The following is a 12,533-nucleotide window of genomic DNA, read 5'->3' on the forward strand; positions in this document are numbered from 1 at the left end:
GACCCCAGTGACTAGGCTCCCTAAACTCTCATGGATTCCATAGCCATAAAGATGACTAAGTAAACTTCATCTTCCATCCACTAACACAGATGGTAAAAGCTGCTTTGACCACAGATATGAAGAATAAGGCTGGAATGATTACTCTGTAATGCTCTTGCCCACTATGAATAATAATAAAGGAATTACTTTTGTTGGAAGAGTCAGTCCTGAGTATTTGTCTTGCTATTGACTCAGATGAATGAAGTGCATTGATCTTTCCACTGTCATACCCAATCTGTGTGAAAGGTTAGCTTACGCTCTTCCTTGTTACATATTTAACCCTCATCCCTTTTATGTTGTTAGTGAGAGAAGGAGAGGATAGTTTCAAGGTGAAGAAACCTCTTGTTTTATTCATCATCACCATCTACTCTCCACTCCTTTCCAAGAGCTAAAACATGATGACTCAAAGTTAAATAGTTTTCAGAATGTTACATCCTGAATCTTCAGGAATTTTAGAGTAGTTCTGGAGTCCAGTGATCCCTATTTTATCCACACCCAATTCATATTTCCTGTTTCAAATGAGGTCTGAGTGACAGACCACAATAATTTTTCCTCCCTCATGTTAAGAATCAGCAGTTTTCTCATTCTGTGTCTCTCTCTCCCTGTGTAATCCTCTTGCAATAACCATATTTGATTAACCTGTGCTTGATGAAAAATCTTTTTGCGGTCAATGGAAATATGCCCACAGCATTCAGCAGGCTGTGTAGATCAGGCGCATATTAGAATTCATTGGAAATCTTCCAAGGAAGTGGTTGTTTCTTTCACTTTTTTTCTTTTCCTTTTTTTTTCCTTTCCCTGTAGAATGTGATGATTCATTGTGGCTGAAACTTTTCTATGACTTTCATTGGGAAACAGTATGCACCCCCTAAACCTGTAGTCCAGTCCAGCTTCCTGCTTTACCCACTTCAAAACAGAAGTGATTTTTTGAAGCTGATGTTTTCTGTGTTAGATGTGTACTCAAACCACAAGGCTTTTCTGAGAGATGTCTTTCTCAGGCATCTTTTCAGAACTTTTCCAACTTTAAATAAACTTTTGTTGCACTAGAGAAATAATTCAGTGGTGAGAGCACTCACCTGTAGCGGATGACGGTGAAATTTCAGTTCCTGCTCTGAACTAGGTAGAGTAAAACCCTGAACTTGGAATTTCCACATCACAGGCAGATGTTCTCACCACTGAAATACTTTGGGGTGATTTACTGGTTTTTTGTATGCTTGAAAGAATTTTAGGTCTCCTGTGTCTCACTGCAGAGCAGGAAAACTTACAAAAACACATCCATTTGCATAGGTTAGATAAACCTTTTTCTGTGTAATTCTAGTCCCTGCCTAGTGCAATACAGTATCCATTCTGCTAATGAAGTTCCGTTCTACAAAGACACTGGGGAACAAACTTGTAAATACCATTTAAGAATGAACTTCCCCTTCACTGTCAGCAGAACAAAGGTCCTAAAACTCTCTGGTTGAAGTCCAGTTGCAGTGACTGTCAATAATGACATCCTATTTGAAAAATGAGAGAATCTGTTGAATCCATTAACATCAACAGCATTGATATGTGTATCTATATAAAATACCCAACTGAGCAGTTCCAATAACATCCTGCATCCAAGCACTTAACCAAGCATTGAAACGCAAATGGTTCAGCAGAGTGACACCCCTGTTCAGCCTTCCTATAGCTCACATCTGGTACTACATCTCTGTTCTCTGTGTGTGCAGTAAAGTGTTTCTGTGCATGATAGGACATATTTATATGACCTCTCCAAACACCTTGAGCAACAGGCATTAATCTTTTCCATGAGCTATATCTGCTCACCTGCCCTTCGCCACCATGAAGGAAAAAGTTAAAAATCCCTAATGCTATTCTACCTGCTCTTTTACAAAGATCACTTGCTGCAGGTGAGTGGGTTGATAAAACGTAGATGGTAATCAGTGCTTAATTTTTCCTGTTGCTCAGGAAATTGTACTAGAAGATTTGATTTTAGTAATTCACACTTTAATGAGATTATTACTCTTTGAAAGAACCATGACAGATAAAGATATATTGGAGTGCTATCCACCTGGCTGATTTTCCAGTATACAACACCTCTGTCCACAGCCTGGTAAATGAGCTAGGTCTAGCCTTCTGTCTGTGTGCTGGAGCTTGGTCCAATCTCAATCTCACTGAACTTCTAGCTTCTGATGTTGTGTTTCCTTTATTACAGGGGGCGACAGGACAAAGGGTCTTGGAATTTTTGTGGGTTTTGTCCAGTTTTCAGTGTTCAAATGAGCCATCAAGCTTTAGGTTTTTTTGGTTATTTTCTGATATCCAATTTCATCTTGCTAAGAGCTCCTCTAGGCACATACTATCATAATTACAAATTGCTCTCTAAGGGTAGACAGTGGCCACCAAAGAGCCCTGCCTCACAGGCTAAATCCTCATCAAAGCTGGGATTTAGCTTGTGCAGGAGGACACCATAATTCCCATGGCCCCCAGCTAAGCCCCAGGTTAGAGCTGGAAAGATAAATAGACTCGAGGCTTAACACAATTATTATTTCTTCACAAAAAAGAGCTGTATGTCAGTGCTGACACCTACTGCACATTGCCAGATTTGTTGAAATTCAGGTGAAACTGCCACCTTCCCAGCAGTCTGCACAGTGTGGGGTGCAACTGGGTCACAGTGGGACTCAAGGGTTGAGGTTCAGTGCTGCACCATCCCACATCACTCTAAGCAAACCTGTCCCATGAGCAAGTGATGGAAGGAGAGTGGGAAAGGAGGTTGTGGTCTTGCATCCTCCTTCTTGAACCATGCATCTTTGGTTCTCATATTCAAGTGCCATGGCTCTACTGAAGCAAGCAGAGCTATGCTACTCTACACCCATAAAGACTGAATCTCCAAGAAACATCTGGAGCTTGTGACATCTTGTTTGTCCCTGTGGATCTGGTGGATGGTGGGCTGAGAATCAGAGCAAGCACTGATCACTGCTGTTGTCATGTAATCTCCCACAGATTAACCTGACACAATTAAATCCCATTACATATATGCTAGGAAGACACAGAAAGCATAATTTTCCACCTCCAGCCCCAGTTCATTTAGGACAGCTGTGTAATTCAGCTTTATTTTGGTATGGAACCAGCCTTGAACCAGTTCTCATGGGCTGGAGCACCTTTTGGTGAATTCACAGCAGAAAGGGGAAAATTGGTCACAGAAGCTTAAAATAATAATCCTCCAAGAGGGACGTCATGCTGCACATTCATCTCACCCCAAACCACATTACATGAATTCAGATGCTTGTCAGAAGTAAGAATAGCTATGAACAGCATAATTTATGTAGGCTGGCTCACCTGAGGTCTTTAAGACCAATTCTCATGCTAGTTACTCTGATAAAACTCTGAACCATAATAGTGTGATAGATCTGATGTGAGAGATTGGAGAATTAGACTATGAGAGGTCTGATCACACAAATTATGTAAAAGCTTATATTCACATCTTAAAGGACAGGAAACTCAAAGTGTACGTACTTCTGCGGTTCAGGAAGTACACAGCTCAGAAGAAGCAGCAGAAAATACACACAGGAAGGAGGACTGAAGCATGTTCAAAGTCTGTGGTAGAAAACATAACTTCTTTTATTCTTTACTACTGTTTTTACTAAATGAGTTAGGGTTGAGGGGAGCATGGGACACCAACCTTGTTATCTCTCTTGTTTTTCATAATTAAAACAAGGGGATCTCCTTGTCATGCTGGCTGACTTTCCAGTGCTGAAGAAGTCAATCCCTGCCAACACTCATCAGTTGCTTTTATTGTATTTGAACTCTGGGAAATTCTGCCTACTTACTGGAAATAAATATTTATGGAAGAAACAGAAAAGCCAACCTGTAGGCTTTTAATATGGAACCCACAGACTCTTAAAAGCATATCACTGCTTAAGAAAGTGGCCTGGTTTTCCACAAGAAAACATCTACCATAGAAGAGAAGTGTCACTATACTGTGGTCAAAGAGACACTGACTGATTAACTCCATATTTTCAGATGTTATTACCATGCCACCAAAAACATTCTGTGGGGTGATATTGCTTAGGCAGACTGTCATCCCCAAGGTGAATTTTGTTCCTGTAAAAGGTTCAATGATATGATGTTGGGTATTGACATCAGCCGGCGAGGGCAAGAGGTTGCAGGAAGGTAGAACTGCTTTTAGAAAAACAGATGAACAGATACTTCTTAAAAATCACATGCTTTTTATAAAAATTCAGTTTTCAGTAATTTCTATGCTAAAGACAAATATGAGCACTGTATAGTTGAATAAAAATATCAGTTATTCAAGTGTTTCAAATAGAATGTGATTTTCTTTTTGTTAAGTCCAGTTTTCAGACATTAGGCTGTGTAATATATGCTTATACGGTACTTCGTACAATGTGTTCTAATCTTGCCATGAACATGCAACCACTAGTGTGATAAAATAATATAGATTTTCTTTAAAGTCCTACAATAGAATTTAATAAAGAAGTTTATCTCTGCTGTGGAGCTTAATGAGCAAACTCATAAAATGTAGAGACATGATATAATTCTCTATTGCAGTCCCTTAGATTTTATGTCATTTTTACCAGGGACTGTTTTACTTTTTGTTTTATCTATTAACTTAACTATAGTTAAAGTCTATTGGACTTCTCTATGAGGTGGATCATTTGACATTTCAGCTATAACATCAAAACACCTGTAGGGGAATTCACCAACGTGAATTTACCAATTTCAGCAAATTTCAGCCAACCAGCCAAAGAGTTTCAAAGCTACCACTGGGTTAAGTGGTTTTGATACCTGAATGCCTAATTTCTTTGAATATGAAACTCTAGAGAAGCTTTTTAAATGTGACCTCATGCAAATAAAAAGATAAGAATGTTTTCATTACATTCTGTGAACTGAAACTGATGAGTTTCACATCTCTATAGATTTTAAGTGACTAAACTGGGGAATTTTCCTGTGTAGGTAATTATGACAATTTGATAGTTCAACTTCAGAATTATTTTTTAGACACCCTCTATTCTGTTCTATGCCAGCTATCAAGCCTCAAAACTCACATTTATTTGTCACGGATTTTAGGACAAAAATTCAGAACATTTATAGAATAGAAAACTCCCCCAGAACATTGGAAAAAAATGGTCTTTTCCTCCCTCAGATCAGCCATGGACAGAATCTCCTGAGCTTTATTAATGGCCTGGAAAAACAGAATACACTGGAAACCCTTCTGTAGTGTTTTGTCTTCAATGAGTATTTAGAAGAAATTTCATTTGACTGAAAATGTTCCAGTGTCTTAATGTCACAGTGAAGAACGTTCATATCACTGACCTTAGGCATTTAATTTTGTTATTTGGCTACTCTCCTTCATTTATAAGGAATAAGTAAAATATTAATAAACCTGTCAGGATTGCCTAGATTGTGGCAAAGGTTGTTCTCCTGGTGCATCATCTGCTACCTTGAACTCATGTCTTTCTTTCCCCTCATATGGCTGTTTTAACTGTAATTCTTAGACACTAGGCATGACCACTAAAAGGTAGTTAAGAAAACTCTAAATTCCTTTTTATAATCTGAGTAATTCTGATGGAAGTACAGAAATTTTGCTTTCTGGGAATTCTAATATATCAATGCACATTTTTATTCCAGATTAAGGTAAAATAAAACAGTAAATGGAATGAAGTATGGTGAAACATCACTTCAGTACCCATAAGGCTTTGTTTGGAGGGGACTCTGTCCAACCTTCTGCCTGAAGCAGGATGGTCACCAGCATGACAGCAGGTCAGCTGTTGCTTTACAGCTAAAATGGGGAAAAATATGTGAATTATCATTTGGACTAAGATGATCAATAAGAGATGCCATTTGTGTGTACATTGTCCTTTAGTTTTCCTTTCCTACATAGGCTTTATTTTCCATGGCATGAAGAATGATCATCCGAAATGAGCAGTGGGAACTCAATCATAGAATAGTTAGGATTGGAAAGGACCTCAAGATCATCTAGTTCCAACCCCCCTGCAGACTCAAACAGCTGATCTCAAGAGCAAGCAGCAAGAAGAAAAATTATGTCCTGAACCAAAAGTTTCAGTTTGCTTAACAAACAGATGTCCTTCACATATATATTTAAGAATGATGCTTTCTAATGAAACTATTTTCTGTTCCTCACTGCACTGACTAAAAGGCCACTGTTAATGCCTGAACAATGCTCCATCAAAACTGAAATGTTAAGAAACATTAATCTTAACACAGATTAACTAAAAAAAAAAACAAATTGGGGAAGGGAATGTGAAAAAATAAATCAGGTGAGCAACTAATATATTGAAAGTCAACAAACTGTAAAGGACAAAGGAATTCTGACTCCTACCCACAAACATCTAACTCATCTCCAAGACCATTTGCTAATTTTTATATACTTAACATGGGAAATTTCCTCGGAAGTATGTGGTTGTAGGGCCAGGTAGGTCAACTTTACCTTCCTTTCCACTTCCAGTTGCTACCCTGACTGTGTTTCCCATGAGAGGAGCTGTTTCAGATCCTTGTTGTACAGTCTGAGAATTATACCCACATACACCTGACCCACACACCTCATGTGAATTTTACTAGGAGGAGCACATGATGATGCTCTTCTGCAGTATGTGTGTACCAGAACAGTCCTCCTCACTGTTCTTTGCTCCACTTCCCCACTCTTTCCTTTCATGATACATTAGTCATCAAATCATGAGTGAGAGAAATTTCCATGCCGTGGCGTTTCAGTCATCTAGCACCAAGGGGAATATGAAAATAACTCCAGTTTGCAGCACCTGTTGCTTCAAACGCAAGCTGCAAGTTGTCAAATAGCACTCTCTCCCCCCTCTGCTCTTTTCTTTTTTGGCCAAGGTTACAAACTAATGAGTGCAAGACTGCCAGCAAAAGTGCTGACACAATCTTCACATTTCATGGGCTAATGAGGTAGAAAATAATTGTTTGATGACATAAATTAATTAGTAGTCACAGAATCCTGAAAACAGACACTGTGTATTCCTGTGATTTAATCAGGGTAAGGTGACCTCCAAGCACTTATTTTTTGAAATGAAGGGGCACAAAGCACAGGGAATCAAAAGCACCGGAGGAACTTCGATGCAATTTGTCCATTAGTGTAATTGGCTGAGTTTATCAGGGCAGGCAGAGAAGGAGCTGACAGACACGGCTGCCTTTCTGCATGCCGTGAACTCTTCATCCCGCAGAGCACCACTGTGCTGCAGTAGGAGCTGCTGCTTCTCAGCATGGAAGATAGCAAGCTGCATGTCACCTACCCTGCCAGCCTGCAGTATCACTGTGCAGCTGAGTCTGCAAACACATCTGTCAGGCTGCAGTGCTGGTTCTGCTTGTGGGAGATGCAAGCAGCAGAGGGAAGGACAGCACAAGGACCTGCAGGAAGCCAAGACTCACAGATAGTTAAAGTTTCTGTACTCGGGTCACTTGCTGCATATCTAATACAGTTATTTGACATCTGGGAGAGAAAACTGAATAATACTTGCCCTGGAGAGATGTAATGGAGATAAAATTTGTAATAATGAGGTTCAAGTAATCACTCAGGTATCTAGAAACAGCTTTGGAATTGGGAATGTCATACAGAAACTTCTACCTTGATCGAAATTTGAGGTCAGCTTCTGACCATTCTGTTTTCCCTAATCACCTATTTTACTCCATGTGCAATGCATTCCTGCCAGTGCAAGTCAGGTACAACTCACTGTGAATGTGGCGTGATTTCAGCATTATGCAATTTCAGGTTTTCTCCTAACAGGCTAACTTGGAATCCTGTACCTGCCACACCATCGTTTCCCTGTATTTGTGGATGACTGCACTATCCACATCCAAAGCTAGCTAAAGTTCATGACAGCCATTGTTTTTCTCTGCTACAGAAGCATGTGGGAATCATTCTACAAGGTACAGCTGGACCAGTGTGTTTGAGTGCATGCTCAGCTCCAGAAAAAAATCCAGATGGAAGGATTTTGTGGAAAAAAGGAACAGAAGCATTGTTTGTTTGCCTATGGGCACAACCATTCTGTTATGGCTCCAGGACAAATGCAGGGTTCCTGTGAAGAAGAACAAGAAAGACCTATGTTTGAAGTGCCAAATTTAAAGTCAGATCACCTGTAGAGTTTTTTAGGTGAAATATTATTCTAGTATTGTTGCTACTACTATTCTAGTATCTAAATCTGTTGAAAGCACATACATGTTTACAGCTTTGCTGTGTTCACCTGCACCATGAGGTTTCAGCGTGCCTTAAATGCTCCATCACATGATAGAAATGAAAATACTGGTAGATATAAATCTTGGAATATTTATTTGTCGATGAGAGGAATCACAAGAACTCATCTTCAGGGGAGCAGAAACTGCAAGGAGCAGCACAGCTGACCATCCTGTCTTCAGCCAAGCCAATATATACACAAAATGGTTGAAGATTACCTTAACCATTTATCCAGAGTTCTTAGAGCTCTTTCAAGGCATTGATATCATTGTTGCTTTCTTGGACAAGTCCAGCATGTCAAGGAGGGTGTTCTGTCGGAGTCAAAACTGATCTTCATGTGTCATCCAACACTGCCTCGGCAACTGATTCCTACTCCAAACCCTTCTCTTGCTCACCACAGTAGGACTTTTTGCTCTCTCCATGTTGGAACTGGGCACTGGTCTGTGTATTGCCACACCCAGTGGAGGAATGGGGACTCTTACAGGTGTTTCAGTGCACGTATGGGCACGTTGAACATTTCAGATAATTTCTAATTAAAAATTGGTGCCTGTGGGCATTGCTGGGAACTTGGAGGAGAAACCTTCTCTGCCTCCATGCCGATCTGCATGACAATGGTTACAACAGCCTTGGGCTGTAATTTTGCTTTTCAAACTCTGCATTCCCCATTCCTTCCACAATTACATGGAAAATCATTTTCCTCTTTGTTCGTTTGTGGTCCTGCCACCCTGTGAAATGCATAAAACTCCTTCATGGCTGGATTGCTCTGAAGAGTTGTTGAAATCAATAGTTTTGAGCATCACCAGTGGCAGCCCTGGTGTTGGAGGGAAATACTGTGTTCTGTCACTTCTGCTCAAGGAAAGGGAAGAAAGATAAAGGGGTTGCTGGTAGGAACTACGGAAGCCCATGGGCATGTTGCAGAAGGGAAGGGTGTTGTTCTGCAGGTTCATTCATGCCCTTGAGCATGAAATGTCGTTTCCAAGAGGAGTTCTGTTAACTTGTGTATCTTTTCCCCTCCACCTGGGAGGGACCAGTGCCCTTCTGACCTTGATGAGGCACAGGAAACCACTGGAGCCAAGGGTCTGACTGTCACTCCTTCCTCTCCTCGATCCCTTGTTTTGGAAAACAGACAAATAGCAAAAGATTGTGCAGCCTCTACTAAATTACTACCATTGATACTTGGAACCAATATACAGGTAGCTCAAACAGATCTCTGAGAGACTTGTATGCTCTTATCCTAAGGAACTGATGTAAAGTTATAATCCATCTTCAAGAATAGTAATAGTTTCCTCAGGTCAGGCATTTGAAAGAGACAGTGCAAAAGGGGGCATTGCACAGGAAGAGAGCATAGACAACAAACTGCTCAGTTAGCAGAGTGAAATTCTGGAACAGCATCCAGCTTGGTGTGCCCCTTCTGATCAGTCCTTGCTGGTTTATGCTCACACCTCTTCAGCATTGCTCCATGCATTCCCTTATGGCCTTTGCTTCACTAAGGAATAGAAAGGAACTAAGTGATGCTACCACAAACACACTTGGCAACTCATCCCTAAAGCTGCAAACATAACTGTATCCATGTCAGTACAGATGTGCAGTGTTTCCTTGATGAGGCAGACAGTGAATGAGGTTGAAAGAAGGAGGATAATGTTTGGTGTCATACACCACAGCAATCTGGGGTGCACTCAGCCCTGTTGCCATTGCTTTGGCTCCCAGCTATAAATGTACATTTAACAGTGCCAGTATGCTGTTAGAGTACACTGATATCCCTTGCTGCCCCATTATGCTACTGTCTGGGTTTCTGCCTTATATTGCAATCACCAACAGGGGATGAGAAAATTTCCAAGTGTAATTCAAGATTTCAAGCACATCTCTATTAGGCCTCTTGTAAATTGCAAATTTAATCTAACAACCAATTATTCTTGTAACATAAAAGACATGCTTTATTTCTGGAGGAATCCTGTTTAAAAGTCAAAACAGTGTTTTGTTCACTGCTTCCAGATACAAGGATGCAATGGGAAGCCATGACAGGTTCCTGGCAAGCTTTTATTCTTTCTAGCTAGATCTGTGCTCCTAAACATTTATTTGGTTTATGGTTCTGCTACTACAAAGAACAAAAAAATCCCATAACTTCTATATGAGATTCACTGAGCTACTCCTCTTCCCACCAGCATCACTGCAGCAGTTATGTACTCAGCTATGGGATGTGGAGACATCTTTTCTGTCTAAGACCCACATACCAGGCACTGCTGAGGACACAGCCATCCAGCTTCATCACAGAGATTCATGGTGGTGTACTCTGTATCAACTGAAGACCATGATATTGGAAAGATTTTGGCAGGGAAACTTTTCACCCCTTTTTCTCCGCAGCACATGACCTTATGTGCCATGAGTGCAGGCACTGCTGTGTGACTCAGTAATGGAGCCTTTGTACTTTGAGGTTGGTGGACAATTGATCTGCTCCTGTAAACCTGAAAATTAACCTCAGTTAACCTCCCCCCAGGCTCAGGAGTCCTGTAGTCCGACTGCTATTCCTGTCATGGCCCTAGACTTCCTGTGTGACTTCACATGGCTCATGTAGTCTCTCTTTGTCTCAGTTTCCTCATCTACTGACCAGGAATGCTATCACTTCTCCATCTCTGAGTGACATTGAGAGACAAAATGTGCTCTGAATGAAGGTTAGGACAAAACAATGCAGTTATCATCCTATGGGAGACTGTAATGGTAACATTTTGTTGAAAATACTTGCTCAAACTCTTCTCCTTTAATTTGAATCACTGTTTGAAACGTGTCACTTTCTCTGTCTTATCCATGGTTTTCAAGCCAGTTTTATCAACAAGCACCCTTTCTACAACAGATTTGTTAATTTTGCCCTTGCCTGTTCATGGGATTGATGTTTCAGAATCTCATGTGTGCAATTCACAGTTACTTTTCCCGGATGAGGGGGAAACCCCTTTCACTCTGAAGAAGTGTGTATGCAAAGTCCATTGAGATGGTTTAGAATTTACTACACCCATCTGTGCAAGGCTCTGAGATGAATTTAAAAGTATATCACCTTTATTAACATTTGGCTGATGAAGATCTCATTGATCTAAATACTTTATTGCCTGTTTCTGCATGAGAACATGAAGTTGATCCTTTCTCTGGCCAGAAAGGAAGCATTTTATTTGAAAGCTTACGTTTTTTCTTCAGTAAAAATATCTCCAAATTATTTTTCTTTGGAACATAAGTGTTTCTTTTTAATCTCTCAGTTAAATCCTCTTCAGTTTTCAAATAACCTTCGTGAAGTTCTTTTTTCCAGTCTCCCATTTAACCATGTATTTCTTTTTCTCGTGGTGCCCCATTGTATTTTCCTAGCTACTGTCTTGGCATGCAAGGTCTAACATAAAGATTTTTATTGATCTGCTTCTTTCAGTGTATCAGATACCATTTTAGGCTAACCAGATTTCTTCTATTTTGCATTTCATCTGTGTCAGCAAAAAACAAAAACAACCTTCCTATAACACACACGGTTGTACTCCCAGCTCTGCTCCTTGCTAATGCACATTTTCCATCTCACATGTAATTTATTGCATCTAGTGTTTTGGAAAAAACATCACTGAGCTATAGGAGCTACTGTGAGAGGGAAAAGATCTTTTGTTTAATGGACTGGACTGAGGATACAGGAGATTTGGGTTCTGTCTTTTGCCTATAATTTCTCGCGTGACCTTTGGCAAGTCACTGGTTGGGACAGAGAACATGTAATTTGTGATCTCTTTGTATGATGCTTGTTTCAATAGACCTGTGGCCTCAGCTAAGGCCCATTATAGTAGAATAACAAAAAAAACAGCCCAGAGTGGCAGCTAATTAGAAGCCTGGGCAATAGTAATGCCACAAGAAAATATATAATGGTGTTTTTTTAGGAAGGGATCAGATGTTACCAAGTGGCAATCTGAGGCTTCTCTTCCTTCAAGCACAGTGCTGTTTCACTCAGCAGAGAGGAAAGGGAAGTTCGAGAAAGAAATGGCCTTTATCACACAGAGGATCAGCCGACTGGATCCTGTAAGCTATAGCAGACTAGTGAGTCTGTACAATACTGCTTTCTATGGGGTACAATCAGTTCCACTCCATCACAAGTCAAATTGTCTATGGTGTTAACTGGAGGTGGAGTGGGCTGAAAACCAAGAATTTTCTTTCACAAACAGAGAGTAATAAAAAAAAAAAGGGGGACAAGGCTTCAAAAGCAGTTTTAATTTTGAACTGAAGGAAAAAGTGCAACATTTTTTCCTCAAAATATTCATGAGGACAAGAACCAAGAGTA

The sequence above is a fragment of the Melopsittacus undulatus genome, chromosome 1 (genome assembly GCF_012275295.1).
Source record: "Melopsittacus undulatus isolate bMelUnd1 chromosome 1, bMelUnd1.mat.Z, whole genome shotgun sequence".
NCBI classification, from domain to species: Eukaryota; Metazoa; Chordata; class Aves; order Psittaciformes; family Psittaculidae; genus Melopsittacus; species Melopsittacus undulatus.